Source organism: Eurosta solidaginis, unplaced genomic scaffold (genome assembly GCF_040869045.1).
Source record: "Eurosta solidaginis isolate ZX-2024a unplaced genomic scaffold, ASM4086904v1 ctg00001046.1, whole genome shotgun sequence".
NCBI classification, from domain to species: domain Eukaryota; kingdom Metazoa; phylum Arthropoda; class Insecta; order Diptera; family Tephritidae; genus Eurosta; species Eurosta solidaginis.
Genome location: NW_027136889.1, coordinates 809,683 through 826,519, shown reverse-complemented (window position 1 = coordinate 826,519; position 16,837 = coordinate 809,683). Strand labels below are relative to the sequence as shown.

Here is a 16,837-nt window from a genome sequence, read left to right as displayed (position 1 = left end):
CCATATTGTATAAACACTGTCTAGGCTTTCACTGGCCCTCGTTTTGGCCTATATCTCGAGACCCTAGTCACCCAGGGGTATGAAAATTACCCTCTACTAAAGCACTCATCAACAGCTTTCATTTGTTATCCATTTTCTATACACATTCTAGGGGTACTCGGGTCCACGTTTCGGCCTATATCCCGAGACCCTGTACGTCGTTCGCATGTAGTAACCACCGCGTGAGGTTTACGCAACTTGTGTGAAAGATTGAACAAAATCGACCGACGCATCTCTTCGAACACCGGCGAACAACTAACACACATTTTAGCCATTTTTTTTTATATATATATAGATTTTTATTTTTCACTATAATATTAAAACGAAATGCAGATTTTCGTTGCTTTTGAAATTCGGTTTAAAAATTGCACATGGAACAACTAAAGACTCCTGAATTAAAAAAAATGTCATAGTACCTCTAAATCGCCCCCCCCCCCCCCCCCCCCCTCTCCACCCTCTCGGCTGGCCTGGTGATGTGCTTTACTTGATATCATTCGCTATAATATTTTTTTATTGATAAGCACGTTGTTGTGAGTACCGGTGCGTATACGTAACAGGTTATTAATACGTATAAACAAATAAAAAAATTTGCAATAAAATACTATTGCGAACTGAAAGTATGCAAAGGGACACCCAAATTATCAACAAAGTCTGCAACAACAAAGCTTTTTATGAATATTGTCAACTAATTACAAAAACACATCCATACATATGTACATACATATATATATATTAGGGCGGGTTGATTTAAAAATCGCTCATTGCTCTGTGAAAATCGTATTCTAGGGATCAAAATAAGAAACTTTGCCGAAGGAACCATGCCTCTAAAACGAATTCTGATGTCCCCCACGAACTTTTGGGTAGGGGCAATGTCAATTCTACCTGCTGTGTCTTGTGGTGGCTTAAAAAAACAACACAAGCAATTTTACGATCTGCAATTGTGTCACAGTGATACCTTCGTTTTTTAAAACGGTTGAATAAAAAAACCCACACAACTATGTTTACGGCATGCAAATGCATCACAGTGATGCCTTGGTTTTAAAAGGGGGTTGTAAAAACGCTAATTTCTAATAATTTTTTTTTAAATTTCTTTTCTATTACTAAGTTAAATTCATTTTTTCATTTACATATGTTCTGACTAAATAAATTTATAAAGAGAAAAATAAACTCCAAAAAGAAAAAAACATAGGCATTTCAAAGTGGGATTTTTCAAAATTTGCCCCTACGACCCAAAGGGGGGGGGGGCATCAGAATTCGTTTTAGAGGTATGGTTCCTTCGGCAAAGTTTCTTATTTTGATCCCTAGAATATGATTTTCACAGAGCAATGGGCGATTTTTTTGCCTCCCCACAAATCGACCCGGCCTAATATATATACATATATGATTAAAATAATGATTTTTCATCTTGTGACGTAACCTTCAATCCGAGTATATTTAATCAGATTACAAATTTCGTCGTGAATCCAACTCACTTCACAACGTCTACAAATTACTTATCAGTTGCTCGCTTAATATTCGAATGTCACGTATACGCCATGCGTGCTCAAGTGCCTTCAAAGTGAACAAATTGGCTTAGTGTCTTTATGTGTATGGTAAATACCTCTTTCTGTTTTATTTTATTTATTTTTGTTTGGGTACAAGGTGAGACACTCAATTAAGATTGTACAAGATAGATAAACGGTTTTAATCTGACAATAGCACATTCGTATACACATACACATTAGAGTGCCCGTTATTTACCAAAAATTTTTTTCCATAAGACATCTCTTACATTTAAGTTTATTACTCAAAGTAAACAAGGTAGTAAAATAAAAGAATACCGTGTGGTAGCGGTTAGATTGGTCAGTGACTTTTTTCATTTACTGAATTTTTGAGTAAATTTAAAAAAAAAACTAGTCTGCAAAGTGAAACTCTCTTTCGGGTGACCAGGATATTTGAGTTTCATATTTTACTTAAAATGGCGGGACGATGGGCAGATAAACACAAAACCATTGTGTAGGCTATACGCGAAACTGGATCCAAAATTGGACTGAAGTCATTACCAAAACAAGAGCCCAAAATATACCGAAACTTAATACAAACAGAAAAATGGGCGAACTCTGACGAAAAACAGAGCTACACCGGATTCATAACCAAAATCAATCCAAGGCTTAACTGAAACCGAAATCACACCAAAACCAAAGTCTGGAGCTGAAACCAAAATCGAAAACATTCAGGCCGAAACCAGAACCAAAATTGAAAGCATATCCGGATCCGAATCTTGAAACGAGATCGGAACAGAAACCGAAACCACAACCAAAATTGAAACCCCTTTCCAGATCTGAGTCGGGAACCGAAATCAGAACTGAAACCTAAGACAAACTAAAATCAGAATCTAAATGAAACTCGATTCGGATCCGAGTCTGGAACGAGTAAGGAAACCGGAATCATCAATGAACAACTGAAAGCAGTGTGAAACCGTAATCTATTTGGGGCGCATTGGTTGAAGGAGCCATCGGAAGGCCTAAAGTATACAAATCACTAGAGCCCGATATTCGACCAACCCACGTCGCGGTAGGAGTAGATGAGGGAACGATAGTATATAAATGTCGGTAGAATTACGCTACCGACATCCAGATACTTAGAAATATTAAAGGCGTAGTTCGACCGTAGTCTCAACTTAAAATCTAAAAAAAAAATCACTACCAAAATTTTCCAACGACTTATAAAGCAATTAATCAGCCACCGATCCGATGAGCTACACGCCACGAGAAGGAGGATATATTCGTTAGCAGTCCGCTGATATGCAGAATCACAAATGACAGTGATTTAGTCTTAAAAACACACAGAAGAGAACATCAGACTTCTCAGGTAGTCGCACGTTACTCTGCCTCCACTTCGAACTAGACACTGTGGCTGGACAAGCCGTTCGTTATTCGCAATCACATCAATCATCTGTTAATTGTAATGTTTAACTAACGTCTACATAGCCACATTCGTATGATTAATTTCTGGCGAAACTACCAGTCACTCCTCGAAGGTTTTGCGGATTGTTATCGATGTTGATGGTATTTTGCCCGATACATATCCCTCACGTTCCGATAACAAGCACCATTGCGGTTGATACATGCCCGAACGGGAACGATTTAATATGGTCACATTGGTCATTCTAGGGAATCCCGAAACCCATCCCAGAACTCCATCCGAAACTTGAGATCGCCAGGGCCTCATCTGTTAAAGGAACAGGATGTCCCACTGATGGCTATCAGTTGTGTGGGCAGCCCCTTGAAAGGATTGCAGTACACAACCCTTTAATCATTTGCTTATTTTAGTCGTATCTTACGACAGATATACCAGCCGTATTTATATTCAAAGTTCTCTCACCTGCTGGGATGAGTAGTCGCATCTATTGGCTGAGTCGAAGCAATATAAATAAAACAACAACAAAAACATGTGTACACCTGATTTTATGTGACTGTGGAGGGTATTTATAGAATACAAAATCACTGTGATTTCAGCTAGAGCTCATCAGTAAGAGTGAAATTATAAATTCAGGTTAGTCCAAACCCACACACATAAATCTTGCATATGCTTTTAGTGTATGAGAATAAATTTGGATTAATTTTTTTTCGTAGAAAAAGGATTTCATTGCCTTTACTACCATTTGCCTGTTGACACTTATAAGCAATTAATCATAGCACAGTTCTTAGGAAACGTCATAGACACGTTAAACACTTCATTTGAGTGGAAAAATAACAAAACCTCTTTTAGTGAACATATGTGACTTAGGTTTATTTTCCATTTTCTAACAATTGTTAAATGGTACTTACTTGCATTTTCATTGGATCCGTATTCACTTGGCACATTTACTTGCCGGAATTCTCCATTTTCACATTTCGTATTACTAACGTCCATGTATTGAAGTCATTATGTGTGACTGACAATCGGTCATTATTTGTTATCACATGCTCGTGTATGGCCAAAATCGCTTTTGCATCGGCTTTAATCCAAACGACCTATTGTTATACTCAGTTGAGCAGAGCTCACAGAGTATATTAACTTTGATTGGATAACGGTTGGTTGTACATGTATAAAGGAATCGAGATAGATATAAACTTCCATATATCAAAATCATCAGTATCGAAAAAAAATTTGATTGAGCCATGTCCGTCTGTCCGTTAACACGATAACTTGAGTAAATTTTGAGGTATCTTGATAAAATTTGGTATGTATATTCCTGGGCACTCATCTCAGATAGCTATTCAAAATGAACGATATCGGACTATAACGACGCCCACTTTTTCGATATCGAAAATTTCGAAAAACCGAAAAATGCGATAATTCATTGCCAAAGACGGATAAAGCGATGAAACTTGGTGGATGGGTTGACTTTATGACGCAGAATAGAAAATTAGTAAGATTTTGAACAATGGGCGTGGCACCGCCCACTTTTAAAAGAAGGTAATTTAAGTTGTAATTTGGCAGTCGTTGAAGATATCATGATGAAATTTGGCAGACACGTTAGTACTATTACTATATATGCGCTAAATAAAAATTAGCAAAATCGGATGAAGAACACGCCCACTTTTTAAAAAAAAATTTTTTAAAAGTCAAATTTTAACAAAAAATTTAATATCTTTACTGCATTTAAGTAAATTAAGTCAACATTCAACCCCAGTAATTATATGATGCAACAAAATACAAAAATAAAAGAAAATTTTAAAATGGGCGTGGCTCCTCCCATTTTCATTTAGTTTGTCTAGAATACTTTTAATGCCATAAGTCGAACAAAAATTTACCAATCCTTGTTAAATTTGGTAGGAGCATAGATTCTACGACGGTAACTGTTTTCTGTGAAAATGGGCGGGTTGAAGCCACGCACACAGTCCACCGTCTGTCCTTCGGCTCGGCCTTTAACACGTTAACTTGAGCAAAAGCCCATATATGTTTACTAAACTTAGTCCACGTACTTATCTAAACTCACTTGGTAAAAAAAATGGCCGAAATCCGAATATAACCACGCCCACTTTTTCGATATCGAAAATTACGAAAAATTAAAAAAATGCCATAATTCTATGCCAAATACTAAAAAAGGGATGAAACATGGTAATTTGATTGGTTTATTGACGCAAAATATAACTTTAGAAAAAACTTTGTAAAATGGGTGTGACACCTACCATATTAAGTAGAAGAAAATGAAAAAGTTCTACAGGGCGAAATCAGCAGCCCTTGGAATATTTGCAGGAACACTGTTCGTGGTATTTCATATATAAATAAGTTGGCAGTACCCGACAGATGATTTTCTGGATAATTCTGGTCCACATTGTGGTCGATATCGCGAAAACGCCTTCACATATACATCTATGGGCCACTCGCTTTTAAAACCCTCATTAATTAATACCTTTAATTTGATACCCATATCGTACAAACACATTCTAGAGTCACCCCTAGCCCACCTTTATGGCGATATCTCGAAAAGGCGTCCACCTATAGAACTAAGGATTACTCCCTTTTAAAATACTCATTACCACCTTTCATTTGATACCCATATCGTACAAACACATTCTAGAGTCACCCCTGGCCCACCCTAATGGCGATATCTCGAAAAGGCGTCCACCTATAGACCTAATGTCCACTCCCTCTTGAAATGCTCAGCAACACCTTTCGTTTGATACCCATATCGTACAAACATTCTAGAGTCACCCTTGGTTCACCTTTATGGCGATATCTCGAAAAGGCGATCACCTATACAACTACCACCACTCCCTTTTAAAACCCTCATTAATACCTTTAATTTGATACCGATATCGTACAAACGCATTCTAGAGTCACCCCTGATCCACCTTTATGCCGACATCTCGAAAAGGCGACCACCTATACAACTACCACCACTCCCTTTTAAAACACTCATTGATACCTTTAATTTGATACCCATATCGTACAAACACATTCTAGAGTCACCCTGGTCCACCTTTATGGCGATATCCCTAAATGGCCCACTCTCTTATAAAATACTCTTTAATTCCTTTCATTTGATACACATGTCATACAAACACATTCCAGGGTTACCCTCGATTTATTTTCCTACATGGTTATTTTCCCTCATGTTGTCACCATAGCTCTCAACTGAGTATGTAATGTTCGGTTACACCCGAACTTAACCTTCCTTACTTGTTTTTTTTATAGTTTTAGTAGTTATAGTTGTTGTTGTGGTTCATTTTTTCAGGGCGTTTGTGAATTCATGCAGTTATAAAGAATATGAAGAGTTCCAAGGTATTTGATGGCCAACCGATGGGAATGAAGTATTTGGATATCAAGGAGATGAGTGAGCGCCATTAGTTGAATAGATGACAAGTGCCACGAGAGCATTGAAGTAGGCGGTAGAGCGTAGATCGTTTTTGTTGAGTGTGCATGTGGTTTGATTTTGTTTTGGTAATTGGTAGTTTATTTTGTTGTGTGCGTGTGTGCATACATGAGTTTGAGCGTACAATGCGGTTATGTTGTGGGGTTAAACGGTATTTTATTTTTTGTGTTCGCGTTCAAAGCACAACCGTTGCGTTGAAAATTGCATTTTGATATGCGACAATGTATGTGTGAATGGTTTTTCGTTCGATTTTATTTTCGCATATTCGATTCAAATTAGTTTAGTTTTATTTTTATTTTTAGATTTGGTTATCAATACCGGCCGTTATTTGATGTGTTTCATTAGTTTCGCGAGTTTAGTCACAATATTTTTTTTTTTCATTTGGTGGTACAGTAAAAAATATGTATAAATTTACACACCACCGAATTTAGTCGCATGAGCGCAACATACACAAAGTCAACCAGCGCCCGCCGAGCAGATTGTATCGGTTGAGTGTAAAAAGTTAGTGGCCAGAAGGCAGTAGCAGCAGACGTTATTAGATTTTTTGTGGCGTTTGTTGTTTTTATTATTGTGCAACATCATTGTCCATCGCCATCGCCATCATCATCATTAACGTTTATTCAACAATTTCCGGAATTTTAGTATTAAGTTTTATATGCGTGAATTTGGTGTAATTTGATTTTCATTTATGTGCGGAACAGACATAAAGGGATTTGCGTTTATTTGGTAAATATTTTTTTTGAATTAACACAATGATTTTTTGTGCGGATTTTTTAGGAGATTGCGCTTAAATTATGATTCTAAAATTTTGTGATATGCAATTTTATGCAATTTAATTTATTTTAATTTATTAATTTAATTGTTTAATTTAGTTTAATTTAATTTAGTTTAATTTAAATGAATTGAATTTAATTTAATTTAATTTAATTTAATTAATTTATTTAAATTAATTTAGTTTTATTTAATTTAGTTTAGGGTAATTAAATTTTATTTAGTTTAATTTAGAGAAATTTATTTAATTTAATTTCATTTCGATTCATTTGATTTTAAATAGTTTTATTTAATTCCATTTGATTTATGTTAAGTTAATTTAATTTTATTTTATTTAATGTAATTCAATTCAACTCAATTTAATTTAATTTCGTTTAATTTAATTTAATTCAATTTAATTTAATTTATTTTTATTTAATTTATTTTAATTTAATTTAGTTTTATTCAATTTAATATTATTTAATTTAATTAAGGCGTTGTGATATTCCAGCATAAAAAATATGTTTGGGTATTGCAGACCAAAAGTCAGTTTTATGCGGTTTCGAAAAGCCATTAAGTAAAAGTCAAGTCTTTACAATGATGTAATTTAGCATGCAATTTAACGAGTCAGTGAGTCACGCAGTATGGCGCAGTTGCCCATAGTCAGCCAGTTATCATTTTTAATTTATTAAATTTTTTTTTTGTTCAATTTGTTTTTCATATTGTTTAGTTTGTTATCATTGTTGTTGGTGGTGATGACATTGTCATGCCAAAGTTGCCAGATGCCAGTGGAATTTGATGTCGAAACCGATTTAGATTTTATCAATTTTTTTTTGTTTGTTTGTTGGGGGTAACCGTGCATTTGGTTTTTGTTTTAAACAGATTATCAATTAGTGCAATACGAAATTTTAAATAATATTTGAGTTGAATTGTTTTTTTTTTAAATATCGCATTTTTGATGTGAAAAATATTCAAAAAAAAACAAAAAAAAAAGCCGAAAGTATTTCGTAGTTAAACATTTTTAATTCCATCGTCGGTTTTGTTGTGGATTTTTTCCAGCGTTGCCAACGTGGTCTTGATAAAGAATAAAAATTTCACTTAAATTTAGTTATATTCTTTGCAAAAAATGTTTTTGTTTACACAGCAGTTTAGAGAATTGAATAAAACAAGAAAATAATTTAGAGAAAACTCATATGGTGCAGTTGGTGCATGAAATAGATTATTATTACTAATATATTTTTTTTCTAATATGCGGATAACAAATAACTTTTTTGATACATTTATATATTATATTGTTAGGAATATTTATATAAAAATGATTAACTTTTTGAAATATGAGTCGATTTATATATATACGTATAAAAATATTAGCTAAAAAGAGCATGCAACCAGTGGTAGATATAGCATTTTTTCAAATACTAGGACTGTTCGGATTTTCGGTGACTTTTTGAAAGAAAGATATTTCGAGATGTTTTGTCCTGCGCGCTCTTGTTCTTGAGATCACCAAACTCTAAAGGCTTGGTTTCCTCGAAAGCAGTACCGCTATACTGTGGCGCTACATAGCGGAAGTACGTTGTCAAAAATATTGCAATGTAAAAGTAATTATGTGGAAACTAAGGAGGCGATGAAGTTCACCGTAATGTAACATAGCGGCAGGTCATAAAATATTACGGCCTTCATGACGGCAGAAACTTGTTCATCACCATTTTTCCCATCGTTATTGTCAAAGTAGTCAACATTTTGTCAAATAATTGAAAATATTCATAAAATAAGCAATATTTTTGAATACATTTTTTTCGAAAAAATGTAAGATTCAGTTTTGTGAATCGTCTGCCATTACTGTTCGTAGTTTCCAATAAGCGGTGCCGCTGAGTGAGTATACCGACCGCCTTTGTCTATAGCGGCACCGCTTTTGGAGGAAACCAAGCCTTTACTCCGTATTTGCTAACTGTTTTATGGCTTTTTATTCTTTCGAGATAACAGGTTTTATACGCTATTAAGCGTGGGGTGTTTCCAATGTATGAAAACATTTTTTAAACAATTTCATAATTTCAATTTATTAAATTTTATTATTTCATAATTTGGGAAAATTTGAACCACACGACTTCAGGATGATTAAGGGGGCAGCTGTTTCTACTGTACCTTCTTAACCTCTTCAAAGCATATTCTCCCGTTAGTTGGACTCGAATCCGCACTCCTACGAAGATTGCAGGTTTGGCAAGCACATACAGCCAAAGCCATGCCTTTGTTCTTTTGCAAATTCTTCCTATTATCTTTATCGCATAGATTTATTCTTTGGGTATAGACATACTTTGGATGTTTGCTTATATCAAAGAAAGAATTTTTTAAAGCAATTTTTTAACTTTAAATAATTGGGTAAAAAATTGAATTGCTTTCCAGGCTCTCTTACCACCCAGCCATTTCTTCAGACTGACGGAGCAGAACGTCGCCCTCTTTATGAGTATTTGCCACCGTGATTGCACATGGAAGTTGTCTTTTTTATTGAAGTGGAACAACTAAAAACTCTTCTGAATTAAAAAAAATGTCATAGTACCTTTAAATCGCGGGCCCCCTCAGAAACCCCGCGCCTGGGGGAATCCCCCCATTCCCCTTCCCCTCTCGTGGGGCCTGGTTACAGTTTTGAGTTGTCCTTTGCAATATACATATATCAATCCGGCACGCTTCGGATCAGCATCTTCAGGTACTAGGCCGACTGCCGCGGGACCGTTTATCCTCAGATAATTTTAGTAAATAATAACATTAACATTGGTAATACATAATGAAGTAAACTGTAAAAAGTTTCTGTGTAATCTTCTGATCAAGTTTGTATAACATATTTGAGGGACATATGTTTTACTTCCGGCTTCCAACGACAAATCAGCTGAAAATTTGTTAGTTTTGTTTTAGAGATAGAAACTCTATTTAGAGTATTACGATCACTTCATAGTAGGTTAGGTTAGGTTAAAGTGGCTGGCTCCGCTGTCCGAGCGGGTACTCACGAAGGCCGTTGTGGCCCGTTGTGCTACCACGCGGGGGCCCCTATTTCCTGTTACCCTACTTTCGAAGAAGAAGAAAGTTTAGACCCCAGTGAAGCTAAACCAGCGCGTTTGCCTAATGAAACGCAAGATGTCGTTTGGGTTTATAGATTCAGGCTTCGCAAGGCAGCCAAAGGAGTGTATGTGGAGGCATCGGTACCTGGGTTTTGACAGTGCGGAACAGTGGCACAAATAGTGCTCTACGCTTTCTATCTCCTTCTCGTCCCTACAGCTGCGGCAGAAGTCATTTGTCTGCTGGCCCATATAGGCACCGTGAGTGCCCATGAGACAGTGACCTGTAAGAAGGCCCACTAGTGGGCTTATAGAGATAGAGTTTAACAATATTACCGATTGCGATCTCTTTTCATACAGCTTAGGCCAGATTTGCTTGGATATACTACATGTAGGTTCGTTGGTCCATCTGGCGTTTGCCTGATCCGTGAAAAGAGATCGCAGGCAGTGTTTGCAAGTGTTTAGAGGAGGGCTGACCCAACCAGCGGAGGTTATTGTTTGTAGGTTGGTGCCTTCCCTAGCTAGCTCATCCGCGGCGCAGTTTCCTGAGATGTCACAGTGGCCAGGAATCCATATTATGCTTAGATTGCAATTTTCAGCTAGTTTTTTGAGGGTTTCTCTGCACTTCAATGCCACTAGTGGCAAGGTGTTACTGCATTGCAGGGATTTTATAGCAGCTTGGCTGTCAGAGATAATTGAAATAGAATTGGCCACCTGCAGGTTAGCAAGATAGAGGGCTGCTTCCCAGATAGCTATAAGTTGAGCCTGAAAAACACTGCAGTGGTCGGGTAAGCGAAAGCTCTCGCTTAGCTTGAGCTTCTCCGAGAATCATAGTAGGTCTGTAAAATGTTTAATCATCACGGGACCAGTAGTCGTACGCGAAACCCATTAAAGTGCCGCAACAGGCAGTAAAATTCGGCAAAATAACTGATGTACTTACATACTAGATATATGGAGAACACATCTTGCTATCATATCCGGTTTATCTGTGAAAGTTTCAACTGCGGATGAAGTTGAGCTTTGTTTACATTGCATGCTTTGAGTATTGCTGCTCATCACAGTTTTAGTGACCAAATTGAATTTTTTAATTTTGATTAAATGCTAACAATAATGTAAACTCACACTGGTCCTTAGAATCCCATTTTTCACTGGCGTAAGGATTGCTTAAAAAAATAATGTCTGTAACGACTTTCGCAGAAAGCTATTTATTTTTCTACTCCCATTTTTTGAAAGCTGATAAAAATTGACCCCTTTTCAAACCCATGAGAATACACCAGTATCATGTCATATAGCGTACATCTTCTATCTTTTTCTATATAATTCACTTGGTGATTCCACCATGTACGCGGGTTTAAATATAGAAGATGTGATAACCGCAGAAAACGTTTCCCAAATGTATTTTGGTGTTGCATATGGACAACTTTTTGGCGGCAAAATGAAAAACTTGCTACGTTTCCTATGGATCCTAGACAGTGAGAATACCCCTATTGCAATATGTTATGATAGATATTTACATTAAAACAATTATGCATAACAATTAAATATTCAAACTATTCATACTTAAATTTAATTCTATAGTTATTAAGTAATTGTGTGCAACAATTAAGTTATTAAATTAAATGGTGCAAAGTCTGTTTCCGTTTCAAATTGGTGCGCTTAAAATTCGATATAATTAAAATAAAAATATTTTGATTATAAAAAGTAATAATCTTTCTGTAAAAAATGTCAGGTATAAAATAAATATGTATTCGTTGCTAAGATTAAGTATTATTTGCATTTGTAGTGCCAATAAATAAAATTTTAATATAGATAACGTTGCTGAAAAAAAAAAGAAAAAAAAAATATTAAAAAAAATTAAAAGCGATAAATGTTAAATGAAAAACGTGAGTGACGGATTATGGTGTAAATGTTTATTCATACATACATACATATATATTTTTTACAATGAATTATTTCCGCGATATAATGCCAGCAAGTAAGTGTTATTTATGTTGTATGTATATCTGACATCTGTATATATTTATTTATATTTGTTTTATGACTGGCCGCAGTGAGCGTTGAAATATTAAATTTGCTAAAGGTTAAAGTAATTATAGCGAAATTGATATGCAAACGAATTTTGCAATATATTCAATATCGACAGATATCCAAAGCAATTAAACCGATCGAAATTAATTCTTTAATTGTTTAATAAATGGAAGTGCATTTACTATTTATTTGTGTTTTGGTTTTTTTTGTTTCAAAGGACCTCTAATAAAATTTAAATGTTTTTTTTTAGATATATTTAAACACTGAAAGAAATGGTGCTAGCAAAATCAACAAATCGATTCTGTTCTTCTTATCTTAACGGAGATTCGGTGAAATTGATCGAATTATGGTTAATTCGACCGAGTTCTTTGTCAAGCGAACAAATTAGTTTAGCGATTTCAACAGAAGAGAAATTGTCGCTCTTAAGTTAATAAAATTCTGTAAAATTTACAGATTCCAAATCAATCTAACTGATTTTTTTGTTAACACAACTGATCTCACTGGCCATTTCAACAGCGATCAACAGTCAATACATGAGCAAATTTCGAAGAGAATTTTACGCTCACTGCGTCTCTACTTTGTACTTATGTATGCTGTGTACTATATATATACACATATTTACGTATACATATATATGGCGGCCGCCGTGGTGTGCTGGCAGCGTGCTCCGCCTACCTCACCGAATACCCTGGCTTCACAACCCGGGCAAAGCAACATACAAATTTTAGAAATAAGGTTTTACAATTAGAAGAAAAATTTCCTAAGCGGGGTCGCCCCTCGGCACTGTTCGGCAAGCACACCGAGTGTATTTCTGCCATGAAAAGATCTCAGTGAAAGCTCACCTGCCTTGCAAATGCCGCAACATAGGTACAACTTTTTTTTGTTCATTTTACTACTAAAACGGTCAATTACGAATCAACGATTTGTGCGCGGTTGATTCAACATCATGTTGCGATGGATAAAAATTGACAGAAATTTCGGTTGAATTGACCCGTATTTCGGTTGATTTTACCAGTCTTTTACTTTCAGTGAATGTTATCCGTCTATTAAGTCGACCTGAGCGTAAGGTGTGAAGGGATCGCTTCTCCTGGTTTCTAGGAAGCGAGGGAGATGACAAGTCTGATATTCGACTCCCTAACGATAGAGTAAACTTTCCGCCACACAACTATGATGTAGCGTTAATGAATTATCGGGATTTTGAAGCTCATAATTATGAACTTTTGGTTTCTTAAAAAAGCATGCAACAACGCGTTGGTCGATGTAACGAAATGGCTGGGTCTTCAGATTATCACATTGTTCACAACTAGTCAATGTGGAAACACACCATTGACTTCATTGAGATGACTGAAGATCTGAAACATCATGAAGTTGAGAATGTGTGTATAGTAGGCTCGTAATGCAAAAACTCGTGACTGAGGGTATACTGTCCCAAGACCCAACCTTTACTTATGTAAACCAAGCGTTAACAGATAAGCTCATTGAGCTTATTGAGAAGGAGGTATTAAAATGTAAACAGAAGAGGTTTTCGCAGCAAGAATGTTTCAAAAAGGCAAAGCTAATAGATTTACATGTTGGCAAAGAAGAAGTCTGTTTCCTGTCAGATTTAAATTTTAAACACTTCTGGCTAACTCTGTAAACGATTAGAATAACATAAAATACTCCCAGGCTTATGACCAAACTCAACAGACGTTGTTCTGACTTTCCCTATCTATTCACCTGCCTCTCTTTAATCACAATCTCTTCTTCCTATCCTCTTTCCTCTCTCCTCTGCTTTCACACTATAGGCACATTCTGTCTATGTGAAATTTATATTGACCCTACAGTTCGACTACTCTGCGTTTACCTTAATCGGTCATTCGATTTCCTTATCCTTTTCATCCGTACGTAAATCTTCCCTCGTTTGGTCACCCTCCTCCTGTTCTTGCTCTTATCTAAGTCTAAATCTGACTATTACTTTTTTCCTTTCTTAATATTTTTTTTCCTTCGCCCTCTTAACCTCTTATTCATCTTTTTCTCTAACCATTGCCCTTGTTCTTTTACTCTACCTCTTCTTCCTTTTCGCTTTACTTATCCGACTTCCCTTCAACTTACTCTGCTTTCCTTTTTCTATTTCCTCTTTTTATTTTCAATTTTCTTTAGATCTCACTTTTAAAATGTGGAGATATATCGAGCTTAGATTTTTTCCGAAAATGTAGCAAAAAAGCAAAAAAATTGCCCCCTCTCTGCTACTTAAAAACTCATGAGTCATGATGGTATTATGAGAGCCGTTAAATTTTTTTTCATCGAAATAAGAATAGTCAGTTGTAAATGACAAGGCGTCAAATGTAATTGAAAATATGTATTTAATTAGCGAGCTTTGCTCATATTGCTTTATACAATGGTTTTTATACTCAGTTGAGCAGAGCTCACAGAGTATATTAACTTTGATTGCATAACGGTTGGTTGTACAGGTATAAAGGAATCGAGATAGATATAGACTTCCATATATCAAAATCATCAGTATAGAAAAAAAATTCGATTGAGCCATGTCCGTCCGTCCGTCCGTCTGTCCGTTAACACGATAACTTGAGTAAATTTTGAGGTATCTTGATGAAATTTGGTATGTATCTTCCTGGGCACTCATCTCAGATCGCTATTTAAAATGAACGATATCGGACAATAACCACGCCCACTTTTTCGATATCGAAAATTTCGAAAAATCGAAAAAGTGCGATAATTCATTACCAAATACGCATTAAGCTATGAAACTTGGTAGGTGAGTTGAGCTTGTGACGCAGAATAGAAAACTAGTAAAATTTTGGACAATAGGCGTGGCACCGCCCACTTTTAAATGAAGGTAATTTAGAAGTTTTGCAAGCTGTAATTTGGCAGTCGTTGAAGATATCATGATGAAATTTCTGCTTAATAAAAATTAGCAAAATCGAAGAACGACCACGCCCACTTTTTAAAAAAAATTTTTTTTTAATTCAAATTTTAGAAGAAAAGTTAATATCTTTACAGCATATAAGTAAATTATGCCAACATTCAACTCCAGTAATGATATGGTGCAACAAAATACAAAAATAAAAGAAAATTTCAAAATGGGCGTGGCTCCGCCCTTTTTCATTTAAATTGTCTAGGATACTTTTAATACCATAAGTCGAACAAAAATTAACCAATCCTTGTGAAATTTGGTAGAGGCTTAGCTCTGAGGACGATAACTGTTTTCTGTGAAAAAGGGCGAAATCGGTTGAAGCCACGCCCAGTTTTTATACACAGTCGATCGTCTGTCCTTCCTCTCGGCCGTTAACACAATAACTTGAGCAAAAATCAATATATCTTTACTAAACTCAGTTCACGTACTTATCTGAACTCACTTTGTATTGGTGTAAGAAATGGCCGAAATCCGACTATGACCACGCCCACTTTTTCGATATCGAAAATTACGAAAAATGAAAAAAATGTCATAATTATATACCAAATACAAAAAAAGGGATGAAACATGGTAATTTTATTGGTCTATTGACGCAAAATATAACTTTAGAAAAAAACTTGGTAAAATGGGTGTGACACCTACCATATTAAGTAGAAGAAAATAAAAAAGTTTTGCAGGGCGAAATCAAAGGCCCTTGGAATCTTGGAAGGAATACTGTACGTGGTATTACATATATAAATAAATTAGCGGTACCCGACAGATAATGTTCTGAATCACCCTGGTCCACATTTTGGTAGATATCTCGAAAACGCCTTCAAATATACAACTAAGGGCCACTCCCTTTTAAAACCCTCATTAATACCTTTAATTTGATACCCATATCGTACAAACAAATTCTAGAGTCACCCCTGGTCCACCTTCATGTCGATATCTCGAAAAGGCGTCCACCTATAGAACTAAGGCCCACGCCTTTTTAAACTACTCATTAACACCTTTCATTTGATACCCATGTCGTACAAAAACATTCTAGAGTCACCCCTGGCCCACCTTTATGGCGATATCTCGAAAAGGCATCCACCTATAGAACTAAGGCCCACTCCCTTTTAAAATACTCATTAACACCTTTCATTTGATACCCACAATGTATAAACAAAACCTAGAGTCACCTCTGGTCCACCTTTATGTCGATATCTCGAAAAGGCGTCCACCTATAGAACTAAGGCCCACGCCTTTTTAAACTACTCATTAACACCTTTCATTTGATACCCATATCGTACAAAAACATTCTAGAGTCACCCCTGGCCCACCTTTATGGCGATATCTCGAAAAGGCATCCACCTATAGAACTAAGGCCCACTCCCTTTTAAAATACTCATTAACACCTTTCATTTGATACCCATATCGTACAAACAAATTCTAGTCACCCCTGGTCCACCTTTATGGCGATATCTCGAAAAGGCGTCCACCTATAGAACTAAGGCCCACACCCTTTTAAAATACTCATTAACACCCTTTTAAAATACTCATTAACACCTTTCATTTGATACCCATATCGTACAAACAAATTCTAGAGTAACCCCTGGTCCACCTTTATGGCGATATCTCGAAAAGGCGTCCACCTATAGAACTAAGGCCCACACCCTTTTAAAATACTCATTAACACCTTTCATTTGATACCCATATCGTACACAAAAATTCTAGAGTCACCCCTGGCCC

The 16,837-nt window shown here is 35.9% G+C and overlaps 1 pseudogene; it reads right to left on the bottom strand.

The window, feature by feature from the left end:
- LOC137235666 (opioid-binding protein/cell adhesion molecule homolog) overlaps positions 1 to 16,837 on the bottom strand; it is a 121,035-nt pseudogene that overhangs the window by 25,262 nt on the left and 78,936 nt on the right.